Source organism: Cololabis saira, chromosome 15, assembly GCF_033807715.1.
Source record: "Cololabis saira isolate AMF1-May2022 chromosome 15, fColSai1.1, whole genome shotgun sequence".
NCBI classification, from domain to species: Eukaryota; Metazoa; Chordata; class Actinopteri; order Beloniformes; family Belonidae; genus Cololabis; species Cololabis saira.
In genome coordinates, this window is record NC_084601.1 from 18,365,183 (window position 1) to 18,386,077 (window position 20,895).

Below are 20,895 nucleotides of genomic sequence, written 5' to 3' on the forward strand. Positions count from 1 at the left end.
TTTCACAGCATGAAGTGTGTGTGGTTTCTGATCCCACATTTGTTGTAATGTTGATGTTGCGGTTATTCTCTGTGGATGTTTTGTTTGAGGCTGTTGCCTACAGTCATGGCTGAAGACTGTTCAGGCGACAAGAGTTTGAACTGTGCTTTTGCACGAGGATGCAGGCACTGAAGCACGTTGACATGAAAAAGTTGCCATACCATAGGCCCCGTGTTTGGAAAAAGAGTGAGATGCAAAGAGAGGAGAGAAATGATAGACAAGAGATGGTTGGCACAGTAGTAAAGTAAAAAATAGCACGCAGGGCTGACCGATTGTGCTGGCCTGAGGTTGTACTGCTATTCTTAGACTCAGTCTCCTCCTTTTTCCTCCCTCTCTCCCCCCTCCTTTGTCTTGAGTCTAATGTTACTATTTAGCTACAGTCCACCTGGTGTTTGAAAATACTCTGGATGACATAAATGTATTCTGTCTATCTGCTGCCAAATTATTTCTCTCTTAATTTATTTACCTCTCCTATTCATTTATTTATCTATCAGAACTCGAGCGCTAGAGTTGTATGTACCAGGCTAACGCTTCCACTTAATTATAGAAGGCCACTAAAAGGTGTGTGTGTGTGTGTGTGTGTGTGTGTGTGTGTGTGTGTGTGTGTGTGTGTGTGTGTGTGTGTGTGTGTGTGTGTGTGTGTGTGTGTGTGTGTGTGTGTGTGTGGTAAAGGTAAAAAAACTGCATCAAAATGGTCCTGTTAGAATGGAAAACAGTACTTGCAATTTCTACATGGGCAATATGGTTTTGCACTGTTGCCATAGCGATATACATCTGCCATCGTATATCACTATGGGTACAGGTTCCTTCCTCGCTATAACAGTGTGGTCTTAAGTATATGACTTTGTATATGAATGTGCTTTGAATGCATTCATAAGTTGTAAACACACAGCAATGCGTTTTTCTCTACGGAATGATTTGGTCCATTTTCAAAAGAAAGGAAAAAAAAAAACATGCAGTCCAAAGCTTTACACGAAGATCTCCAGCGTGCAACAGACAGTAAATAAAGGCAGCATTGGATCAATTTACCACATGAGAAAAAGAAATGCCTGCTTGAGACATTAAAACATAAACCCATTTTTGTGTGTCCTCTAATAAAATTTTGAGCCTGGTGAGAAGTATTATGTTGATGCTCAAACAACACGGGGAATTCTGTTAAAAGTGCTCCTGTGAGAAGTCATGTGAGAGTTATTTTACAGTCGTCAGATCCTTCCCCTCGTTTCTTCCTCCCCTTCCGGTAACTCGGTGTTCTCTGCGGGGCTGTAGACGCTCTATTGGGTGCATGTGTGTGTTTGCTTCCCCGTGCGTTGGTCGTGGCTTCATGCCCAGTCCAGCCTTCAAACAGCATAAAGTTTCTGGACATAACTTCAAACAGCAGCTTTTTGCAGCACTGATGGACAGCATCTCATTAAGAAGCACATTATGGTGTGCGCGGTTTGATTTGTGTAGCTGCGATCATTATCTGCAGTGCAGCTTATCAGGAGCTGATAAAAGAATTACAGCAGCCAAATCTGAAAAGTCGGGCTGGGATGAATACATATTAAAAAATTCTACTCCTATTTCAAATCTTCAACTTTCACTCATTAATACACGTTTTCTCTTGCATTTTAATCCAACAAGAGGGGTTTTAGACCAGGGCTGAGTTTTAAAGGCTAGTAGGGAGTATATATACTGTGCATCTTTCCCAAGAGCCAAAACAGAAGTGTTTAAACATAAATGTGCCCACATTCCTGTTGTAGCATTACAATATGCCTACTTTTTAAACTATTCAATATGCCTTTCTTTTTCTGTCCTTGCATGTCCTAAAATTAAACAGATCAAAGATGGGGAATTCTGTAAAAAATAAATTTGATGTTACCGACTGACAAATTCATGTTAGAAAGAAAAAAACATTTATCTGAAGTATTTTGTTTAGATTATGTTTTTTTTGTTGTAAAAGAATAGCTCGAGGTTTCCTTGATTAATTTGCTGGCAAATTCGAAAGAATGATGAGATGCATTCTTGAGTGTTTGCAAGCCTGGGTTAATTAAATATATTCAACTAGATTTAATGATTTGTCGTTCCAACTGCAGGATTTTCCCAAAGCGTAGCCTTCTAACTGAAGGACCTATAACTGGAAATTCTGAGAAATATTGAGAAAAAAAAAAAAAAAAAAAGGATCCTTGCATCATTAGTGGCCCAATCACCTGCATGTGTCATATGTTGCCAGAAGCAGAAACGCAGGGCGCTGTTTTCTGCTCCAGCCTGACAGCTAGATTTGTTTGAGCAGGTGAATAAATAATAGTTATGACAAACTTTCTCTTGATGTTGTGCAATGTTGCCTTAGCTGTCTTGTCTGAGTGATAGTTTGTGAGAGCAATAGCAGCACTTTTATAACACTTCAATGTGCCGAGTCTGATTGGATTCCTTCATTGATGTCTCATCTCCAGCGTCAAAAACCTAGGAAAACCAACATTTTAAAAGGCCGACATTTTTTAAACTCATCTTTACTTTTAGAGAATTCATATTTGATTATATATATGTAGGCCAAACCCATTGTTTTAGCATGTGCTAATACATTTATCATTTTATTGTCAGTCCGTGATTGTACTTTAGCCAATAGCTTTTTTCTTAGCTGTGAGCACTCAGTCCACTGACCAGGTACTGATATCCAAAGCAAGGGATGGTGGGATATGGGTCAAATTTGGTTTGAACCAAATCTTTCATAAAATATCTATAGTACCGTTCCTATTCACATATTCTCTGGTACAAAATGTACCGAGCCAATTGGTCTGTTACAGTGACTCATAGAAGAGCATCCACTACTCAAAATAACCAAGATGGATTCCTAATAAAGCCATGGATCAACACATTTTTACTACCAGTGTCATACACCTCTGCAAGTCATGTTCAATGTCTGTAGTTGACACTTGTGTGGCTGTTTTATCTGCACTAAATCACGTTTAATTTCATGAAAATGTAGTATTGTAGCAGGACTTATTTATATTCCTAATCTGTTTTGGATAAAACGGGTGTTTTGTGAATATAATTAACAAGACTAGAGACATGCTGAATGAAGCTGTTCACTGTTTTACCATTAATGAGGTGGACTACTCAGGCTGTTGTCAGTGTCAGCTCTAAAAGCAGTGTTCTCTGACGGCGTGGGGTTGCTTCAGTGGCCATAGCCTGGATAATTCTACTCTTCTGTGATGGCAGCTTTAATGCATCAGTACAGCAAATGGGGAATTTTGAAACTTAAAATGCGTTTGGATGAAATAACAACTGTAGTGCTTCATCACATAGTATCCTAAGTTTTAGAACACCCAAACTGTTGTGGTATAAAACATCATAGATTGATAGAGAATCTTATTTTTACTATATAAAAGTCACTGCATTTCTAGTTGTCTATCTTTTCTTCATTCCTAACTTCCCCTGATTTGGATTTGCAGTCAGCTTAAAAGTCTACCATCTTTAAACGGGACACATATAGCTTTGACTTTTTTATACATTTAAAGTAGAATGCTGCAGTTTTTAGCTTGTATAAGTTATTGTTGCTCTTCATATTTTATCCACACGATCTCACGAGGGCTGTGCGTCAGAAATAAGTCCCACTTTGTTTTATTGATACAATAAAAAAAATATATAAAAGCATGTAATAGAAGTGTCCACTCTTTAATATCACAGCGTATTTAGGGTCTATCAGAACTGTGAAACTTGAACTCAATAAAGCTGCCACATTTATTACCAGGGAGAAGTGTGGAAAGTGTTTTTGTGGCAGGATGATTTATTTTAAAATTAACAATAAACAAGTATCATCACTTGGGAATATTCAGTCCTCTCTTATTTTCCGCGTATCTAACTCTATCTGTCCACTTTTCATTTCTCATTTAATTTTATAACTGTCAGTTTCTTCCCTGTTTCCTCCTTCCAGATGATTTATGGATATCTTTTATCACCATTGAAAGCAGGGCTCATCTGTTCTGAGCTACTCAAGTCCCAAACCATAGTGGAAGGAGAAAAAGAAGTTTCAAACACATGGGGATGTCAAGCACTCTGTGTGTATGTGTATGTGTGTGTGTGTAGTAGAAGAAAAGAGAGAAATGTAGCTGAACAAAAGAGGTGGAGGGAGCTAGTGACGGTCCAAGACTTCCTATGATTTAATCAATGCCATCCATCACATCTGGATAACTAGACAGCAGCATGGATCGCATGATCAGAGCCCATCAGTTAAAGCACACACACACACACACACACACACACACACACACACACACACACACACACACACACACACACACACACACACCACAAATGCACACCCTCTTTTAGGTTTAAACAAATTTATCACAGCTAAAAAACAAAGGAGGAAGGTCTCGGCTCGGTCAGAGGCTCAACACTTTCTCTGTGTGTCCACTGTGAACTACGCATTCCACTCTGCAGCAAAGCTCCGGCAAAGCTGGTATTTTCAGGGACGAGCTAAAGATTATTGGTCCCTGTCAGTGTTGTTGGTTTGTTCATGATAGCTATTTAATTGCAAAGCATTAGTGCTGGCAGCTGGACTCTTCTGCACAGTCTGATAACCTAGACACAGGGCCTCACTGGAGAGACAAAAAGTCATTCAAATCTCACTTGTTAATTATTCTTGTGACGAATTCCTGGCATAAGATTGCAAAATTGTTCAGGATGCATTTGTTCGTGTTTTATATCAGTTTAAATAAACACATATGTGCCATGGTGAAGAGCTTACTCATATTGACACGTTCACACATTCAGACAATGTGTGTTATCATCAATTATTAACTCCAAAACCGCGGTTAAAGCCCTGCACGCACATAAAACGCTGCTTTTGTTTCAAGCGTCCACAAATATGGCCTTGCAGACTCTTTTAACACGAAGAAGATGGACTCGTGTTGCAGGTGGGGAGGAGGGTGGGCAGAAGCCAGTGGGTACATGGGATCCAGGCTCAAAGGAGGCGTGACCGCGGAGTTCTGGTGTGCAGGTCTGTCAACTGCTGCTGGGAAAAAAGAGACCCACATGGTGTCTATCTCTGCTGATGTGAATTATGTGACATGGGAATTAATGTAGATTTTAATGAAGATTCAGGCATTATGATACCTGTGATGACAGGTTTTCAGCTTGATTGGCTATGGCCAGTGACTGGCCAGTCAGTCTCAAATATATCCAAATCTGTGCCAGTTAGAGTTACACAGATGAGCCTCAGATACATCATTTTCCTGTGAAGACAATAATGTTTTTTAGCATGACGGACAATAGGGCTGGGCGATATGGACCAAAAGTCATATCTCGATATTTTCTAGCTAAATGGCGATACTCGATATATATCGATATTTTTTCTGTGCCATAATTGGGGTTTCCCCCAAAGCATTATAGCATAGCATCTCTGTTAGCTTCATTTTTTTCTGAGGCAAACCCTTAAAAAAACAGTCAGTTTTAATACAAAGCCTCGTGCCACACAGGTACCTTTATTAACAGAGGTCTGCACAATATCAAAATGTATAAAACAAATGAAATAAAAATAAACTGCCTGCATATATAGAATAAAAATGCTTCTTGAATAAAATAAAACAAATATCCCTTTCCTGCATAACAATTAAATTAAAATACACTGTGCAATTAATACAATGTAGACAGTAACAGGCAGACTTTTCCACTGAGGTTGACAGTTGTGCAAATAACAAAACATTTGTGCAAATCTCAAATAAAACATTCAAGTCAATTTGTCACAAAATAAGCTATATCAAAATCATAAAAAATAAAAATAATATATATATATATATATTTTTTTTTTTTAAATCGATATAAACGATATTGTCTCGTACCATTTCGCGTTTGAAAATATATCGATATATATTACAATCTTGATATATCGCCCAGCCCTAACGGACAATTTGTTCACAAGTATTGATTAAAATCAGAGGTCTTATGCAGTGCTCATCTGAGTGTGAGCGAGGCAGATGGGGCAGTTGTGTTGTGTTTTTGTCTACTTTAACAAGGACTAAACCAAAAAATGAAGGTCATCTGAAAGTGAAGCTCTTTGCTCATCTGTGATGGCAGGTAATGCAACCGTTTGTGCTTACTGAGCACTTCAGATGTCTTAAATCTTATTTACCACTGCTCACCAAGTCAACAAGATGGTAGATGTTCAGAATCAATGGCCTCTGTGCAGCACATGGTGCAGCCCGGCCCCAGCGGGTGGACATGGAACACTATTGGTTGTTATAATGGAGTCCTGGTGTGACGTAGAAAAGGGACCAAATTCTCAGTGGCTCGACTTCTCCCATTTGTCTCGACTGTGGCAGCTACTCAACACAGACTGAGTGGTTTTATAAGATGTTTTTATGGTCTGGCAGGCTCCCCAGATATCAAACATTCATGCTCAAGCGTTAAATAGGTGAATTTTCTATAAAATGTCCCCTTCAAGTGGCTGTCACGGAAGGTTGTAGCGATCACCCTAACTTTCTGCTACACTGAGAAATCTGGCCCTGCCCTTACTTCTTCATCAACTTCATATTCTTGTAATGACTCCATTGGTTAAGCTTTTTGTCTCTTAATTTACTCTCCAGCAACACATTTTTTCTTCATTTTTACATGTGACAAATGCACATCAATAACAATTACACATGCAAAACACAAAAAGTGTGCAAAAGAAAAGCTGATCCTCATTTGCTGTTATCACCTCATCTCCTCCTCAGATGGCGCCTGTCTCACTGCATTTCATTTTCAGTTGTGACTAAGTTGTCAGTGCAAGTAATAAGATGGATTGCACCTAAAACAGACCGCATTTGTCACCGAAAGCAGCTGGTAAGGTGAGGTGAGTGAGGTGCAGCTCTGAGACTAAGAACTCGCAGACTTGCATGTCCTTTGTGTGTATGTGCATGTGAATGTGTTCTCTTCAAATGTGTGTCTAGATTTATCATACATGAGTAACTGTGCACTTTCTTGGGGAAAATAAAAGTAGTTGTTAACTCTAGACAGTCCCATTTATCTTCACAGTGACTTGTACTGCCAGTCAACAAAACTAACAAATAGGACATTTACATAATATGTTAATCTACCAATGTATCAAGTATGTTTGTTTTAGAAAGTATATCTAAGGAAAATTCAAAATCCTTTTACGTGTTGACTCATGCCAACATTTAGGTGCCATTGATGTTTCACAGAAGTGGAAAACACTATCCTGCACCAGACGCTCACCTGAGAGGCCGTTTGCTTTTGCATATTTCTTTCCAGTACGTGTTACATACCACTGCTGCATTACCGCAGTACTTTTCTCTGATTTAATTTTTGTGATTTTAAGTGCACGCAAAATGAAGTAAACTATGATCACTTGTCCTCACAATTCCCTGCCCACCATTGGATTAACCACGATATCGGCATGAATGTCGATACGATACGCATCACAATACTTGAGCCACGATACGATACACATTGCGATATCCCGATTATGCGATATCCCGATTATTATATTCTACATAGTTCGCCGAAAAATGTAAAAATGCATTACACATCTTAAAATCCAAGTTGTATATATGTACATCAGATGATAGTGATGGATCTTAAAATCCGAGTTGCACATTCATCAGATTATAGTGACAATTCATGGGACAAACTGAGTCAAAACAATGTTTTATTATAACTATACAAGCTAAAGTTACAACTTTGTATATGTTTTTCATATTATTTACATCATATGAAATTAACATTAAATTTAGTATGAGGTTGCTTTAATTATGTGGCAAATGATAATAAACACAAGAAAGATGGGTACTAAAACCAAGGGCAGGCACAGTGATCAGTCAGTATAGATATAAATCCATAAATAAATAAACCTCTGTCCATTATTTTTCATTTTTTAAGGACAGGCAATTGTGTTATATAAAAGATAAATTATAAAATGAAATAAAACGTGAAATAAAACTTGAGCTCAGTGCAGGGCCCTCCCAGGGTTGGTAGAGAGTGGCAATGCCCAGGACTGTCACTTAGGTAGGAGCACTGGGTGATATAATGGGAAAAAAATCGGGGATAAAAAATATTAAAAAAAAAAAAAAAAAAAAAATCGATATTCAAATTGTTAATATCGATATTGAATCGGCTGGAAAAGTATCGCGATATATTGCCATATCGATATTTTTGCCCACCCCTATTGAACACATAACCTCTTATTATGCTGCAGGGGTTATTAAAACATTTAATTTACAATGAAGAAATACCTTTTTTGCATCTGATACACCGCCGAACCAGAATCACTTCTGACGTCCTCGGACGTGACTCCTTGCTATTTTTTCTGTGTCAAACGCCTGAACTAAAGTTTTCCACTCACTGGCTACTTGATGATTCAGAAATGCTAAACACTAACCAGCCCCAACATAGCTGGTTAAGACTTGACATGGTGACAGTAATCGAGAGCTTATGATCTGGGGAGCAAAATCATCAATTATAGGAATTCAAATTTGTGTGAAAAAAATTGTATGGCATTGGACATTTACGTCTTTATTCTTAAAATGGAGAATATTTACTAAATGAGCTAAGACATAGCTACAGCGGAGACCTTGTAAACAAATAGACAAAGGTTGTAATGTCTTGTTTGTAGCTATGGTTCCCAAGTTTAAAACCAATCACTGCAGATAACTTTTAAGTGACTGCAAAAGGACCATTTGCTTTCAAGCTTCAGTGTCTTGGTATATTTATGTGAACAGGAAATCCACGTAAAAGGGATATAATGTGGCCTTTTCACATTGTACAGATGTGCAGCCCTAAGAGCTAATGGGGGATATAGTTAAAGTAAAAGTGTTGTTATATACGGGCCACTGGGTGGCACAGTGGTTTAAGCAAGCGGCCCGTGTACTGGGCCTACATACCTCCTGCAGCGGTCGCAGGTTCAAGTCCCAGCCTGCGTCCCTTTGCTGCATCTCTCTCTCAACCCCCTTCCTGTCTACAACTTAAATAAAGGCAACTAGAGCCACAAAAATCTTTAAAAAAAAGTGTTGTTATATCACATTATGTAGTATCTGTCATTATCATTTCTTATTTTGTCTTATTTGATCACTTGACAGCTGTTTGATTTCCATTTTGTAGAGGACTCTCAGTCATTTATGCAGCTGGATTATCTAAAATGACATCTGAAACAGAAGTCATTGGATCCATGTATTGAGGGTGATTCTTCTGTGGTTGTTCTGTTATGTAATGACAATATTAATAGTTTTAAGGACATTTTATAGTCCCACACGTGAATATTCAAGTGTACCTTGACACATGCAAACCTGTCCTTCTACATCTTAACTGTATTAACCTGCAGTCCCTGCTATTATAAGATAATACTGAAGGAAGGCCAGATATGCGGCTCAGCGGCTGCTACCTAAATTTTATTATCTGTCGATGACAAATGAACAAGTAAGTGAAGAGCGAGAGAGCTCACGTATAAAGTTAAAGCCGCAGTCAGACCAAGGAGAGCTAAACTAATTAAACAAATCAATATCCTTAATAAAGAGTATAAATAAATAAAGTATGGTCATGGTCTGCAGTGCACTGGCGACCTGCCTCTCGCCTAAAGAGAGCTGGGATCGGCTCCAGCATCCCTGTCACTCTAAACACAATAATGCAGATAAAGCTAATGGGAAGATATTTTCTTTTTTTCCAACGCTATGCTACAACTATATAAATGTGTTTGATTGACTACTTAATTTAAGCGTTACTTTTGCCACTTTTCCTGATAGAAATTCAAATAATTGCAACAGTACTGTGTCATTTGTGTTAAATGTTCTGAGAGAATAATGCAACAAAATCATTTTCTTTTTTTTTTTTTTCAGTTTTTTCACCTTTTGTAGGGATCGCTACAGCGGATCACGGTGTTCCCCGTTGATTGGCCATAGGCTTTATGTCAGATGCCCTTCATGGCACAGCTCACAATTTATGAGTAGCTGGTGAAATGTAAACAGACTTAATGTCAGGAAAGGTGGAGTCGTTGAGGAGCCCAATTTAGAAACATTGTAAATTAAAGAGAAACAAAAAGTGCAGCTGAAGCAAGTCATTTCAAATCCTAAGAAAAGTAAAAAGGCACATAGGGAACCCAGAACATCCAAATAAACCTTTACGAGGATCAATCACTGAAGAAAGGAAACCTTGGAGAATTGATGATAAGGGAAGTGCTCAATATTACGATGCAGGTGTCGACCTCAGTGAAGGAATCCAGGTGTGATATGTGAAACACAGCTGAGAGTTAAACTAAACAGAATGATCAGGGGAAGGAAGATACGACCTAAAAGAAAAACAGTTTACAAAGTAAAATGTAAATGAAACAGACGAGAACATAAGAACAAGAAACTAATGTCAGTGCGGACTAAACGCAGGAGAGAACAACTTAAGGAAGCCAAGACAAAAACCATTTAAGAAGATCTCAACAAGATAAAACTTCAGAACTCATAAACTTTAACTCTTAAAGAAAGTTTATATTGTAAATAGTAGCATTATTACAAAAACAGAGCAGCAATAAATTCAGTTATAGATAAATCAACTAGCAATTCTATACAACGTCCTAATTGCTCGGTTAACAGTGTAACAGGTGATGCAGTGTTCCTTAAACTACTTACATTCTAGAAATAGCAAGTAATTATTATAAACAGTACTCTATAACTCCACAGTTGCTTATATGCAACGTATTCATTATTGTTAAAGTGAGAAAAAGACAGGATTCTTAATAGGACTAGCTGTTAATATCCCTAACAATGTATCAGCACAATAACTCCTATTGGACAAGTCGGTGGGGTGGGGTTTGGACAGGATCGCGGGGCACCACCAAATCTACACGACATCAGTTGTGTGCCTTGTCTTCATCAGGTGTTTCGGCCTCTTAACACAATACACCCTCTTCCAAGGTTGGCCCGCCACAGGCTGATCAGACCTGGGTGTGTGTCATATGGTGGCACCCCGTGGTCATCAAACAGCCCATGTTGCATCCTTCCGTTTCAGCCACAGCCAGTGACTGCTCCGTTCGGCTGCAAGTTCTTTTATTGCTGTCCGCTGGGCCTGTCCTCTGATCCCAACTTCCTTCAGGAGCCGTGTGGTGGAACTGGCTACAAAGCCTCGGCAGCCCACCTCCACTGGCCACACCTTTACATTCCATCCCCGCACCTCAGCATCAGCTGCTAGGTTAGCATAGCGCAGCCTTTTTCTCTCAAAAGCTTCATCGATGGTATCCTCCCACGGGACAGTCAGCTCCACAATGAAGACACGACGGCAGGACTTGGACCAGAGAACCAGATCTGGGCGCAGGTTGGTTGCTGCGATTTCTGGCGGGAAAGTGAGCCTCTGGCTGAGGTCGACCCGCATTTCCCAATCCCGGGCTGTGTCCAGTGGGCCTGAGTTTGGAGGTAATGGCTTGGTTCTCCGTTTCTCCCCTTCTCGGATGAATGTTGTCTTCCGTGGGAGGGTGGTCTGGGTGTTGAAAGGCATGGCGTTGATGGTGACCCTCTTATCCTCAAGTTCGGCAGCCAAGCACTTCAACACTTGGTTATGGCGCCAGGTGTATCTTCCTTGAGTCAAGCTGGTCTTGCAACCCACCAGGATGTGTTTGAGGGTTGCTGGGGCTGCACACTGCAGGCAGGCTGGGTCCTCTCCATACCAGAGATGTAGGTTGGTTGGAGAGGGCAGGACATTATAAGTGGCTCTGATGATGAAGCTCAACCTATTAGCCTCCATGCTCCACATCTCGTTCCACGTGATTTTCCTCCTCTCCACACCCTCCCACCTCATCCAGCGTCCTTGCTGGGCTTGGGAGACTGCCTTAGCAGTATACTGTGACATAAAACTGACTTGTAGCAAATACATTTCCAACTGAGCTGCCTTTACTTCGAGGGTGAGCTTTGGGCTCGCGACTTCTTCCATCAGTTTTCTTCTCACAAATAGGCTCATAGAAAAACGTGATGTATTGTATACCTTAAATCAAGGTGACATTAACACGCGGAGGGTTAACGTTTCATCAGCGTTGGGTGTTAAAGAACAGGCCTGCTCTCATCAAACATTTACTCAAGACCGTAGAATAGGGCAGTATGTGCTAAACTGCTATCTTCTCTGGAATAATGTGATGACCCGCAGGTGGATTATAATTACCACTCCAGTTTGTTTTAGGGAAGACTAAATATGAAAAGAAAGCAGATAAAAGCAAGTGAAGGATTCTATTAGGATGAGACGTGAGCGCTGAGAGAACTGTTGAGCAGAGGAAATGCATCACTGAGCCAACTGCATCCATTCCTCTTTTCTCGCTCTTATTATACATTCTCTCCCTTTCCACCGCCACCACGTCTTCTCCCATATCCCCTCCGTCACTCCATCCTCAGTTTTTTATCTCCGTTCCCCTGACTGTGCCCTGACACTCCAAAGCTCTGCTCTCCTCATTAACTCTTTTCCATGGCTCTGCTGATGACAATAATTTGTTTGAAAACAGGAGACAATGGGATACAAGGATTATTCCCAGCTCACGCTCACCACCACCTCCCATCACCCCACCCAGTAGGACGCGCATCTTCCCTCCACTTCCCGTCCATGCTTCTGTCTTTCCTTTCATGTGTTGCGTGTTGTGCTTACTCTTTCCACCCCATCGTGGCCCCTGAAATGCTGTCAGACATATTCCTCCACCGTCTTGATCTGTGCCACACTCATCTCCTCATATTCCTCTCTTCCCGAGTTTTCACCCAGCTCATCCTTCCTCTTTTTTCCTCGGCTGTGAGACGGAAACGTCACGTGTTCACGCCGAACCAGAGGTGACATTACTGACACGCAGGCAACGCACATGCGCACACACGCAGGGAGAAAGGCAGTTCTGTGAAATGATAACGGCATTTGATTAAAAACTGTGACTGATGTTAATGTCATCTTCCCAGGCAACGTATGAACCTGTGAAGATGGAAAATAGAACAGAGGGGAGGAGGGTGAGATGGGAGGCAGGTGTAGGAAGGGGGCAGTGGGTGAGGAGGGAAGGGTGGGAAACACACCTCCTCATCATCACCATCATCATCAACATCATGCAGAGTGGAAGAGAACTGTTGCTGTCATGCTCATCCTCACTCACTCACTCACTCACTCACTCACTCACTCACTCACTCACTCACTCACTCACTCACTCACTCACTCACTCACTCACTCACTCACTCACTCACTCACTCACTCACTCACTCACTCACTCACTCACTCACTCACTCACTCTGCCTTGCTGCACTTTTCCTTGTAATTGTATTCCTGCATCACCTTCTCCCCATCTGCGTCTCCATGCTCCCATTTGTATGAAAGCTGCTCCCTGCACCGCGGAGCTTATCCCGCTCTCCATCTCTTCCATCCTGCGAGGGCTCTCGGGTTTCAGCCGTAACTGCTTTAGTGTAATGGATAATGTTCGGTAATTCACTCCCAGCTCCTCTCTCCTGGTCAGAGGTCTGCTCATGTACAACAAGAGCATAACATGGCGTGTGTTTGCATTCGCGTACGTAGTGATTGTACGACCTTTTGTCTAGTAATACTGTGCTTCTTCCACTTTTATTACACACATACATACATATTCATTACATGCAGCATTATGGTTGAATTTATGTCAATACTTCCTGCCTGAGGGGTATGAACTCTTTCAATCATACTTTATGTGTTTACAGTCTGATGGTGTATAGGCCAGGGATCAGCTAGGGTGTTACGTAACCCCATGTAATAATTACATTTACTGTCCAACAACAAATAAAGAGCGCGCACACACACACACACACACACACACATACATATACACTGTTATGTTGTGGAAAAACTACAACAACCCCTCCATCCCCTCTCTAATGGCGGAGCACGACTCCAATACTCAACCTCCCTGGAGTATGAATAATAGAGGGATCCCATATGTGTCAGCTTGTAAAACTAGATCACCAACTGTGCGCCCAAGGACGTTTGGTAAGCTCAAGGGCACCCTGGGGCATCTGGGGTGGTGGGGTCCAGGCTAAGAAGGACTAAGCAGACTGTCCACTGTGCGTTGCCCACCTCGGGGCAAACTGAAGGGACTGCAACAATCCCAAAGAACACGACTGAGGCTAAATATATCTGCTGCATCTTCTCTCGTACTGTAGGACTGTATCCGGTTTTACCATCTTCTGAGTTTTGTGTTGATGTATTTCTGGCTACTTTCAGCAATTGTAAATTAATACATGTAGATGGAATATGTCCTGTTTTTTTGTTGATTTATTTATTGCCAACTATAAAAAGCTGCTGTAATAAACATTTATTTGATTAAAATGCAATGGGTGACTTGTACAGCCATGATCCCAGGCAGGAATTACTTTTCTCTGTGGTTTGCCTCAGAGGAAAACCACAGTTAGCCACTTAACAAGATTAAGTCTTATAAAAAAACATTTAAAAAACCCACTCCATTTTGGCTAATTGCTCTACACCAAGCAGCCGAGGAAATTTAGGAGCATATTTTGCTTCATACACACCTGGCATAAAAATGCATCCTAGAGGCCAATCCTACGGTCTGAACATATTCCATGATGGCTTCAGGTTCGATACTGAGGTATTTTAAGTGGTCCGGGACAGATTCAGGGACTGTCTACTAAAGTAATATTGTCGGTCTAGGCAATAACTTGTGATATTGTGTGATCAGAATAAAATTATTGCCTGAAGCTCTTTTATGTTGGATTTCCTCTTCAGATTTGTTTATAGCCAGATTTATACTGTATATCTACTTTCCTGATTGAAGTTGGGGTGACAAAAAAGTACGTTTGAGTTTTTTTGCTTTTGTTTTTTTTCAGCGAGTTACGCCTAATTATTTCCAGCTGCTGCCCGTGGCCTTTAAAACTAACAGTACATTTGGTATTTGCAAACAGAAATGCCAGTCATGTTTATTTGCATACAGAGCAGGAAGATTAGATCTGATCACTCAAGATGCATTTGGGTACACACTTTAATGCCAAGTGTGAACAGTTGCTAAGTGTTGGCCTCTTTCGTCAGGATGTATGTTCATGAAAGGTGTAAACAAGACTTGAGGGTGACTGGCTGCCTTAAAAAAAAAACAAAAAAAAACGTATTGAAGCAAAAAGTCATAGGCAACAGCAACAGAAAGCACACGTTTTTATATAAGGCAAGGCAAGGCAAGTTTATTTATATACCACAATTCAACACAAGGTGATTCAAGGTGCTTTACTTCGACATTAAAAGCAGCAAGACATAATTGTACAGTAAATAAAATTATGAGAAAAGGAGGTAAAATAATAAAAAGCACAAGCTGTTCAAAATAAGGGCAGTGGAGTACAGCAGGTAAGTTTAATTTAAGAGTACGCTTCAGTAAACAGTAATGTTTTTATCCTGATTTAAAGGAGCTGACAGTTGGAGCAGACCTCAGGTCTACAGGAAGTTTGTTCCACCGGTGAGGAGCAGAATAACTGAACGCTGCCTCAGCTTGCTTGGTTCTTGTTCTTGGGAACCACAACAAACCAGCTAGCTCCAGATGAACCTCAGGGGTCTGGGAGCTTCATAGGGAACTAACAGATCCAGCATGTATTTTGGTTCAAGACCATTCAGGTCTTTGTAGACCAGCAGTAAGATTTTAAACTCTATCCTTTGACTAACTGGAAGCCAGTGTAGTGATTTCATGACCGGTGTAATATGGTCCAGTTTCCTGGTGTTTGTAAGGACTCTGGCGGCAGCGTTCTGGATCAGCTGCAGCTGCCTGATAGATTTCTTGTTAAGTCCTGTAAAGATGCAATTGCAATAATCCAACCTACTGAAAATGAATGCATGAATACGTTTTTCCATGTCTTGTTTAGAGAGAATCCCCTTAATTCTAGCAATGTTTTTTAGGTGGTAATAGGCAGATTTAGTGATAAACTTTAGATGGCTATTTGGTGGTTGGGGTTGTTGGTGGTCACGCCGTAGCCACGATCATATACACTGTTCTTAAATGTAATAATAATAATAGTAACATATTCATATTTATTTTCATTTATTGAAATAGTAAAAACATAAAATAAAAACAAAACAAACAAAAAATATAGACAACTGAGGAGTCAAGTTCAACATTATTAAACAAAAGTCCAGAATGCTACAAGTGGTGCCCACCGAAAAAACTAGGGATACACCGAAATGAAAATTTGAGACCGAAACTGAAGCCGAATAAAATTTAAAGACTTGGCTGAATACCGAGTACCGAATAGCCTACGGAATGCAGTTGTTCACAGTTTTTCATTTATTTTGCTATTTTTTTTTCACAATTGCATAGATTAAATTGCAATGACATTATTAACAACAAAAACAGTAAACTAATGAGTTGAGCCACTGTCAAGCAGCTGGCGATGCTGTTGCTTAAATTGACCAAAAGGTGGCTCTCTAACATCACAGTTTGTGTACTGTGCGTGACTCTGACGGTGTCACATTCCTGGTTAGTAATTAAGGAGTTAAAACTCACTCGCCACTTACGGGACTCAGTAGCCAGCAGGCGAACTTATTGCTCCACCAGAAACAGCAGTAGGAGCATTTATTACATTTATTAACTGTACACCGCTATTATGAGAGGTTATTTCTCACAGTATTAGCCTAAAGGGACTTATTCACTGCCGCAACATGTTGCCTCCAGTCATTTCAATGAGAAGGCGACGGCACTCGCAAAACACCGCATTGCATATTCAGCGCCGCACAGAGGCTCCCAAATGGAAATGATTATTGATTTCTGAATGAATGGATAGATACGTCGCTTATTTTTGGCACATTATTTTTTTATTTTCTGGCCTGGCTGGGGCTCTCATTGGCCTGGCGCCCTGACAAGCCTGTACAATTGTAGGGGAAACACTGTATTAGCCTAAGTGTGCCTGCGTAATAGGCAGGCTATATTAATTTCTCAGACATTTGCTTTATTATTATTATTATTATTATTATTATTATTATTATTATTATTATTATTATTATTATTATTATTATTATTATTATCACCATCAATATCTACTCTATATATTATTATCATATCATTATTATTACAACAACATATTGCATCTTCTTTTATTCATTAGTGTAACTAATGAAGTGTATGAAAATACACTCTCACGTGTCGCAGGTGGTGCTAATTGAACGCTTGAAGAGAAGACTAGATTACCGGTAGAACGTTTTGGGCTTAACGATGCGATGCGTTCAGGCTTTATTTTGGCGTCTCTCTTTTTAATGCGAACCGATTAAACTGATTACATTTTGTAGTAGATAGCCTGAGTAAGTAAGGACGTACCGTTTTTATGGTGACAAAAGAAGCATCATGGTGAGCTCTGCTTGTTGCCTCCGAGTTCCGACACATTCACTCCGCTGAGCGCGCACACACACACCGCATGTCAGGGCCGCGGAGTTTCTCTCAATGAAGTCGGCGGTGATCAGAGTAATTTGTGGTAATTATCAGTACAAGCAGAGCGAATCACAACTTTAATGAGTGCGGTTCAGTTTGACATTATTGTCAGTCTGTGAGAAAAACATTTAATTTTATTAAAATCGAAAAATAATATTTATAGCCTATAGGCTATTAAAATAATGTTCATTACAGTTTTTCTTGATTGCCTAAGCATGATTTTCAAAACAGGGCCCGTGGTTTCAAAACACTACACACAATTAGCACAACAACACACCAAATTAGCAAAACACTACAGATCCTTTGCAAAATTAAACACGCTTGTAAAAACTATACACTTCTTTTTAAAAACCACACTTTGTTACCATATGAAACACACACGTTTCACATTACTATACTCTGTTTGCACGAGTTACACTCTGCTGTGATAAACCTAAAACACTTTTAGCACTTCTACGTCCCTATGATTAGAGTAGGCTACTATCAACAAAGTACAAATATACAGTTTTTCTTGATCGTTTTGGCCCATTTTTCCATTCACAGTTTACTTTTTCAAAACAGCTCACACAAAGCCCTTAACAGAAGCTGAAATAACCAAAACACTTTATGATGTTTGCAGAATGACACCACTTTCTCAAAAATTGTCACACATCCATCAAAACCAAACTTTTCCATCAAAACCTAGAATTTTTTCTCAATTGAACATGTATGTTTTCTCATTTATTTACTGTAACGATGGATAACAAAATTGAAACCACAGCTATCAATATCAACTTTTGTTCAACACCCTCATAGTATTGACTATTTTACAACTGACAAAATACTACAATTTGGGTTTTGTATTGAGCACTCTAACTTAGTTATATAACTTAGAAATATACTGTCACAGAGTATTTACAGTAAAATCAGAAAATGTGTAAACAGTAAAATATTGTAGATCTGTTTTTGTATTGCAGTACTTGTCACATGCACATACTGTAAGCAATCAAAATGACAGGGTTCAATATGCAGTACAACAAAGGTCAATTCTCAAAGAAAGTACTGTAAATGAAACACAATCAAATGAAACCCTGTAAAAATGAAAAAAATAAAAATACAGGAAAACTACGCATTGTCGACACGGGCCTGACGATCAGGCCACATGTCCTCGTCCACGTCCTCCTCGATCTATGCTTGGTGTCAACTTCAAGCTATTGACGTCTTTGATAGGTTGAGGACTACTTGCTTTGTTTTGCAAAGAGAGTTCACACAGGTGCTGATCATTTTTAGAATTGAGAGAGCAGTTCCAATTGGCTGCTACAAAGTGTCTGCAATGTGTTGCCATGAGTAAATCAGTTATGTTTTGTGTCTCTTTGTGAGAAGTGTGTTAACTGTTTTGAAAAGTGTATTACAGTAAAAGTCAAAGAAAATTGTGTGAAAGCAATGAGAAATAGTTAACCGATTCGCCAGAGAGGACTCTTGCTGTGCAAAGAAGGTGTGAGCATTAGATAAAGTTGACCCATGATGTGCAAAATGTGTCAAAGCAATCGAGAAAAACTGTAGTCTTTCTCTGACTCTTGTGCTTGGAGACCAATGAGCTCACCTGCTGCTTTCTATAGTGTAGATACACCTGATTGGTGTGTCTACATTTAAGCAAACAAGTGTTTGCACACCTGATGACTGTGTTGAACCAACTGGTTGGACGGTGTGCTAATTTGACAGTCAGTGCTTTGGTATTGCAAAGAAGTGACTTTATGATAGATTTTTGTGTCTAATGTACGTTTAGTGTGTTTAGTGTTTTGAAAATCACTGTGTGTAGAGTTTTGCAACAAGTGTGAGGTTGACAATGTGCTTATAGTTGTGCAAATATGGGCTGATGTTTTGCTTCTTGAGTGTAAGGTTTTGCTAATAGTGTACTACTTTTAATTTTAGTGTGTAAGCAATCGAAAAAAACTGTAAAGTAGCCGGCTGGACTTAATTGTGTAGTCGGCTATATGGCCGGCAGCCAGCGCTTGTGGAAAGCCCTGTATAGATGTTGAATAGAAGCGGTCCCAGAATGGACCCTTGAGGAACCCCACATGTGATCTTGGTTCTCTTAGACTCATGGTTTCCAATTGACACAAAAAAGGCCCTATCTTGCAAGTAAGATTTAAACCATTGAAGCACAGTGCCGGTTAGTCCCACCCACTTTTCCAATCTGCTGAGAAGAATGATGATCAACCGTGTCAAATGCAGCACTGAGATCCAGTAATACCAGAACAGAGGATTTGCCTGCATTATTATTCAGATGAATATCATTTAAGACTTTGATGAGTATAGTCTCAGTGCTGTGGTGTGGCCGAAATCCAGACTGAAATGCATTAAAGAGGTTGTTTTGCATCATAAAAGCATGGATTTGTTGGAAAACGACCTTTTCAATGATTTTCCCCAAAAATGGCAGATTTGATATTGGCCTATAGTTACTAAGTGTTGTAGCATCCAGATTTGATTTCTTTAGAAGAGGTTTTATTACTGCAGTTTTCAAGGCCTGGGGAAACGTATTATGATTATCTGCACTACATCCGGAGCTATGCAGTTAAAAACTGTTTTAAAAAAGTTTGAAGGCAGAATATCAAGACAACATGTTGTGGGCTTTAATTTTGAAACCGTTTCCGTTAGGGTTGTATAATCTAAGGGGCAGAACTTTCCCAGCTTTACTAGAGGATGGGAAGGCCAGAGTGTTATCATTCCTGAGCTGGAGCTGCACATTGCTTGTCTTATCTGTAATATTTTGTTTACTTATAATAGTGTTGTTAGCTTTGACATGTCGTGACATTCACGACATGTCAAAGCTTTATCCAAGTAAAGTCCCATTATTTTCGCCACATTTTGAGTGAAACGCCTGACATTGCAGCTTTGGCTCATGGAGTAGAACAAATCCCGAGATGGCGCTGTGGGAATGGGAAATGTGTGTGTGTGTGTCTATATATCATCTATATCTATGTGTGTGTGTGTGTGTGTGTGTGTGTGTGTGTGTGTGTGTGTGTGTGTGTGTGTGTGTGTGTGTGTGTGTGTGTGTGTGTGTGTGTGTGTGTGTGTGTGTGTGTGTGTGTGTGTGTGTGTGTGTGTGTGTGTGTGTGTGTGTGTGTGTGTGTGTGTGTGTGTGTCTAATGTGCTAAAGAAAGTCAAGTAAGGACTACTTTATCTGCTAATTGTAGGTTCAGCATAGCGGTAAGAAATCACTTCTGTTTTCTGTTCTTGTTAAAAATCCAAAATTTAAAGTGAATGAGAATAACTGTACCACTATCACTTCTGAGAGTTGAACATTTTTTCTGTGTTGTTTGTTTATACCATTTCAGACAAACCATAGTCAGAAGTCGAGCTTCATTTACAAACTACCTTTTATACCAACAGCTGTACAGTTTGAAAGTGAAGCACAACTGCAGCTAAAGGCCATTCCCCCATGACTTAGTGTTTCTTCCTTCGACCATAGCCTGTGTGAAACCAGTCCTAGTTGTTATCTAGTCCACTCGTCCTCCATCACTATGTAGTTA

The 20,895-nt window shown here is 39.9% G+C and overlaps 2 protein-coding genes across 2 annotated transcripts in view; one reads left to right on the plus strand and one right to left on the minus strand.

Moving 5' to 3' along the window:
- Positions 1–20,895, minus strand: part of gja4 (gap junction protein alpha 4) — a 146,429-nt gene that overhangs the window by 112,071 nt on the left and 13,463 nt on the right. The window lies entirely within an intron of this gene.
- The window catches only part of dlgap3 (discs, large (Drosophila) homolog-associated protein 3), a 176,850-nt gene that overhangs the window by 95,975 nt on the left and 59,980 nt on the right, over positions 1–20,895 (plus strand). The gene's annotated exons all lie outside the window — the stretch shown is intronic.